Raw genomic sequence first — 6,802 nt, 5'->3', positions numbered from 1 at the left:
AGAGATCATCCAAGGCATCAACTAAGTTAATGCTATATTTGAAATGGTACATAAAGTGGATTCAGAAAATATTTAAACCCTTCGACATTCTCCACATTATATTGGGTTGTAGATTTAATTTAATGCCCAAACTACACTTAATAAACCATAATGACAAAGCAAAAACATGTTTTCAAAAAAGTTTGTAAATGTATTAAAAATTAAAAACTGAAATCTCTCATTCATGTAAGAATTCAGACCCTTAATTTAGTACTTTTTTTGGTAGAAGCCCCTTTGACAGTAATTACAGCTTTGCATACCTAGATTTGGCAAGTTAATCCCATTCTACTTGGCAGATCCTCTCAAGCTCCAGTAAGGCTGGATGAGAAGTGCCTATTAACTGCCATCTTCAGGTCTCTCCACAGATGTTCAATGGAGTTTGAGTCTGGGCTTCAGTTGGGCCATTCACGGGCAGCCAGTGACTTGTCAACTTTGTCTTGACTGTATGGTTCAGGCCATTGTCATGCTAAAATGTTAATCACTGCACCAGCCTGAAGCCACATGCATTCTGGAGCAGGTTTTCTTCAAGTACCTCTTTGTGTTTGGCTGCATTCATCCTTCCCTCAACTCTGACCAGTCCCCTTATCCTTGCTTCTAAGAAGCACCTCCAGAGCGTGATGCTGCCTCCACCATAGAGATGGTATAAGGCAGATGATGAGCTGCACCTGGTCTTCTTCAGATAAAGTGCTTGGAGTCCTGCCCAAAGAATTCTATTTTGGTTTCATCAGACCGCAGAGTTGTTTTCCCCATGCTCTCAGTCCTTTAAATGCCATTTGACAAACTCCAAGCAGACTGTCAGATGTGCCGATTGATGTAGTGCCACTGAGACAGTCATCCTTCTAACAGGTTCTTCCATCTCAGACAAGGACTTCAGCAGCTCTATTAGAGTGACCAGTAAGTTCTTGGTCACCACCCCAATCAAGGCTCTTCTTGTCTGGTTACTCAGTTTGGCCAGACAGCCAACTCTAGGATGTTAGAAACTTGTTCAGTTTCACAATTGTTGATGCAACTGTGCCCCTGGGGACACTCACAGCTTTAGAAATGCCTATCCACCCTGGACTTGATCCATGCCTTCCCATACTTTTATCAAGGGGGTCTACAGAGTGTTCCTTGGACTTTATGGCTTGTCTTTGTCCTGACATGCAGTTTGAATTCTGGGACCCTATATACACAGATGTGTGCCTTTCTAAATGATGACCAGTCATTTCATTTTCCAGACGTGAACTCGAATCAAGTCCTAGACACATGTCAAGGAGAATTAAAACAAACACTCGACCACAATCAGGAGCGCCACAGTAAGGGTCTGAGTACTTATTATAGAAATGTGAGATTACAGTTTTTGATTTTTAATAAATTTACAGACCTTTCAGAAAACCTGTTTTCACTTTGTCATTAAGGGTATTTGAGTATAGACTGATGAGATAAATGCCAAATGTATCAACTTAAAATAAAATTTACAACACAAAGTGAAGGGGTCTGAATACTTTCTGAATCTTGTACATAAGGAAATGTTTCATATACAAATGGCAACTACTTAAACTAGTGTGTTTTGAAAAATAAATTATTTAGTTAACTGGAAAATGTTAACTTCCGGAGCAGCATTAATTTAGCTTTGCGTGTCACTTATGGGACTTTAGCACCACAAACACCTCTTCGCTTTGCTACCACTAACTGAGCTCAAGACCACTCACGCCATGAACTTCATCTGATAAAGCCCCCTTGTGAAGGTTCTCCTGCCATCTTTTTTTTTGTCCTTGCAGATTCTCAGCACCTCGTAGGCCCTTTCATGGGGTCCTGCCGTCAGCAGGAATCTTAGGCGTCTCTTCTTTTATTCCCCTTAAATGCTGTATTTTTATCAGGTGGGCCAACACTTCTTTTTGAGAATTTTTTTAGGCAGGACACCATCTGCACAACTCTCCTCTCCAGAAATACAATGACAATTCTGAAATTGTGTGCGATTTATTCTATTCAAGACACGTAACAAAGCACAACTCAATAAAGTATGACACATTGCTCCAAAGACACTTTACAAAAATCAGCAAGGAATTGTGATGGAAGTGACGCTCATTTCTTGCTGTCGATTAGTAGATGGCTATTGAGGACAATCGATTTCTTTCTTAAGTGGGGAAAAAGAAATGGCTAGTGGTTGGTAAATGAGAAACGTATGACTAAAAAGCTGGTCACGGTATTTGAACAAACTGGTGTTTCTTTTTAAAATTGAGGACACTGACACAGTAAACACAGCGTATGTCTAGCAGGTACACACAGTAGTTAAGAGCTTTAAAATAAAGACAACGAACATCAGAACAACAATCACACTAGACAGCAGAAGATAGCCAAAGTCGTCTGACTGGTTCACGACATTAACAGATCTGTGGCCTGAAGCCTTAGACTACTTACTGTATGTAAGAAAATAAGTGCTGTGCGAGCTGCTGAGCCAAGGGCTCCCGCTCCAGTGGCATGGAGGAGGCAGTGACGCCCAGGAGGCCATGTTCTTGTGGGATTGCCGCTCTGGGTGGGATGTAGACCTTCCTCACATAGAGTTCAAACAATTCCAGAGTAAGTAGTGAGATCTCTTCAACAATTACTTGTTTTGAAGCAAACGTAAAAAAGAAAACCACAGCCACTTAAAATGCTTTTGTTAATCCCATGCTACGTGGTTGTTAGGAGACACACGGCCGCTCCTCGCTGAGGTGTTTCACATTATTTAAGTCGTAGTGATCCATTTCACTTAAGGTAATTGCTGACTAGTATTATCCCACCGTCTTCTGGGTTACACCATCATGGCTTTACCAAGGTGGTCAACATGCAGAGATTTTCACATAAGATCAGGTAAGCCACTGGCTTTTCATATCTGTTATAGTGAGTGATGCGTGGTGTCACTGTTGTGCCATTTTCCTTTGCTGATTTACGTTCTGTGCTCCTACTGCTTTGCTTTTTTCATGTATGCTGAATATCACCCACCTCCCCTCCCTTGTAGCTAAACTGACCACACAAGGCCAGCTGTGCCAACTGAGACCTTGTGAATGTGACAATAGAAAAACACCACTCAAGCTTCTCAGGAAAGTGGTGTCCCCTGTTTGTGTGCCCTATGTCCTTTCTTGAGATTTGGACTGTCCTGTTGCCAAGTATGTCTGCCTTTATGGTACAGTGAGACCATCATGAAATTACTTGAATACAGGAGCAAACGGACTCCTAACCCATTCTGCCAGCTTGTCCAGTGGTACCCATGATGATGAAGACGACCCCATTGTCTTCTATTCTTTCCACCACCAATCACTTATAGCAGCCTGCGTACTGCTCTATGCTGTGGTCTCCTGCAGAAGCAACTTGAGTTCAAACGACACAAAACGCCTGAGAAAAAAAATGTATCAGGGAAAAGCTGCTCCAACACCAGGGCAACACTGGAAGCTGTTGTGGAAAAGAGAATGGAGGCAACACTGTATGCCATTATGAAGAACCCCCTGCAGGGGGCACTCTCTTTTAGCCACAGGCTCAGAAGCGCCTCTGGGGATCCGATCTTCAGCAATTCAGCACTTCCTCCCGACATCCCAGACCAAGTACTTACAATCTTTTAACTTCACTTTGGTATTTCTGCACAATATATGCAGTATCTATTATTTATTCCATTCAATCAATTAACATATTTTATCCTGCAAGTCTGTATGTTTGTTTTTATGTTTCCGCTGCTGTAATCATCTACCTAATTATCATCCACCGAGCACAGCACAGCACAGCTCCGCTTGACAGCTCACTTAATGCACACGAGGCTCTTCCATGTCTTCTGCAACTTCACGACCACAGTCTTCCCAAATGGATTCAGACCCCTTCACTTTAGGCACACTTTATTGTGCAGTAGATTTAACGTTGAATGGGTAAATGTGCCATTTTTTTGCATATCAATCGACACTCAGTTACCCATAACGACAAAGTTAAAACAGGTTTTCAGAAAGGTGTGCCAATTTATTAAAACGCCAAAACTGAAACCTCTCATTCAGTACTTTGTAGAAGGTCCTTTGGCAGCAATTCCAGCTTCTTCTTCTCGTTTTAAGTCTCTAAACTTGGCACACCTGGAATTGAGCAGTTGACACCACTGTTCGTGGCAGACCCCCCGTTAAGTTGTGTATGTGCTGAGACTTTCACTTTCTTGATTGTCCTGTTGTCAACATCCTCACAGTGGACACTAACACATGTCCATATATGTTTCTGTAGATCGACGTTTTTATTATTTTATTCAGTTTTACAAACAGGGGATGTGGGGAAACCCGAGCACCTTAGTTGGAGCCATTTAAAATCACAGTGGAAGGAGAGCAAAAGAAACTTAAGGGGGGCACACACCTCCATGAGAGGAGGTAAAAGAATTGGGGCTAATTAAAGCAGTCGCTCCACCATGGATTCTTTTAAAAGCATCCAATTTTTGTAACATATGTTAAATTGTGGTTAAAAACACACACACACACACGCACACACCTATTCCCCCTTTTTATCCTCACAAAAAGTCACCGCCACATTATAGGCTGCCCAGAGTTCATAATCTACTTCTCACCCCCGACTCAGTCACTTGTATGTTATGTCTGAGTAATGTTTGCCGCTAAGTGAAGACTTTGAACTCGTCACGTATGGTAGCTGCTTGGTGCCTTCATCGGGCCCGAGGCTTTGGTCCTCTGTGACTATGAGCTGGACGGACAGATGTTTGCTTAGGTGATACAAACTGCCCCTCAATGGTTTTCACATATGAAACAATATGTGGTGAAAAATCCACAATGTGCAGCACTAGAAATGAGAGGAGCAGCCATCATGACTCAGGAAGCTTTTTTTTTTTATGTCTTGGATGTTTACTTCGCCTGTGCACATGGAGAATGGCGTGTGCCACCCGATGTACTCAAGGCGAGGCAGCACTCTGTACACATGCTTGTTTACAGTACAACAGTCTGTGTGTATGCTGGCACCACATTACAACACCACTATGAGCTCCTTTCATCTGTGAGCAAGTGAGCCTACAACTTAGGCCTTATCACCACCAGCACTTCATAGCCACTGTTTGGTTATGGTCTAAAAACAATAGAGATAACAAATGGAGCTGCAAATCATCTTAAAAAACAACAAAAAAAAAAAAAAGAAAACAGTATGCTGTACCTGTGGAACCGCAGTAAATGAGCCAACATGAGCCCTGCTTCTCCGCGTGCTGTAGACCCACCTGAAGGGCATAACACGCTGCGTAAATGGCCTGCAGTAAATAGTGGGGAATGAGATCTGCAGTACAGGAATGACGTGGTGGCACCGAAGAGGACTTTGCTGCTTGAACTGCAGCTCAGGTTCAGTCTGAATGTGCACAGTAAGCCTGCGGGAGTTTCTTCGCTTAGCCTAAAAATAAACCGTCTGCGATGAACTGGTGCCTTGTACAGATCAGGATCCTTGTGGGCTGAAATGGCATAATAAACCTGCAGAGTTGTGAAAACGCAGACCATGGGGGACAGTTGTAAGCCAACTGTGGAAAGCTACCGGCTAACAGACGGGAATGGCGGTGGACAGGTCAGTCGTACTCATCACAGTTAAGTGAATGATCACAATTGGTGGAGTTTTCCTTTACTCCTAACAACGGGAGTGGACACATTTAGGAAAGACACCTCATCAGGCTGCAATGGACTGGCGTCCTATCTAGACTTTGTTCCTGCCTTGTGCCCTATGCTAACTGGGATAGGCTCCAGCAGAACTCTACAATCCTGTTCAGAACTAAGGTGGTTAGAAAATGACGGACCTTACCAGGTTGGGCTGCACGTGTGACATGGCATTCAGTGTAATCCAAGAGTGTCATCACTAGCAGCTCCTATTTGAAATGGTCACCTTCTTCAGTGATGAAGCCATACCGATGAGCCCCAGTAAAAGATGTCACAGTCCTCCTCATGTGAGGCCAGTCCCTGCTGTTTTGCGTTGAATCACTTCTGATCTCCTTTGAAGGTATGAAACACCCTATAATTCTGTGGTTTACTGTACTTCTGCAAGATCTGCAGTTAGTCTTCAAATCACAGTCCTCCATACCAGTCACATACATACAACATTTTTCTTTTGCGTCCAAGTAGCGTGACAGTGAATCTAATGTTGCTATTAAGAAGATGAGAAGGATTTTGAGGTTCCTGTTGACACACCCTTTTCATCAACTAAGCAACATGCAGAAATGATATGAAGGCAAATAAAATGTTAGGTTATATTGTAAGAAGTCTACGTTACGCTTAGATGATATAATGCTCTGGTAAGACCACATCTGGAGTATTGTGTGCAGTTCTGCTCATCACGATACAAGAATGACATAGCAGCACTTGAAGCTGTGCAGAGGAGAACAACCAAGAACATCCCAGGACTGAAGGACATGTCCTACTGTGACAGACTCACAGAATGAGACCTGTTTAGTCTCGAGCAGTGGAGACTATGTGGGGACCTAATCCAGATCTTCAAAACCCTCAAAGTACTCATGGGCACCAGTAAAAGTTAAGGGGAAGTTCATTTAGGACTAAAGCCAGGAAGCATTTCTTTTTGCAAAGTGGTGTGGGAATCTGGAACAAACTACCGCGACATGCAGTTGAAACAGAAAGCTTAAAAACCGTTAAGAAGAACCTGGATGAGGTATAGGGACAGCTTAGCTATCAGCTAAACAAACGGGCTTGACCGGATGAACTGCAAGGTCTCCTCTTGTTTTTCAAATTTCATATCTAAAAAGTCACTATCTCTGTTTGTAGAAAAGTGGAAGAACCACCTTAGGGAGCTA

This window comes from Polypterus senegalus, chromosome 2, assembly GCF_016835505.1.
Source record: "Polypterus senegalus isolate Bchr_013 chromosome 2, ASM1683550v1, whole genome shotgun sequence".
In the NCBI taxonomy this organism is placed as follows: domain Eukaryota; kingdom Metazoa; phylum Chordata; class Cladistia; order Polypteriformes; family Polypteridae; genus Polypterus; species Polypterus senegalus.
The sequence above is the reverse complement of the archived record's forward strand: the minus strand, read 5'-3'. Positions refer to the sequence as shown.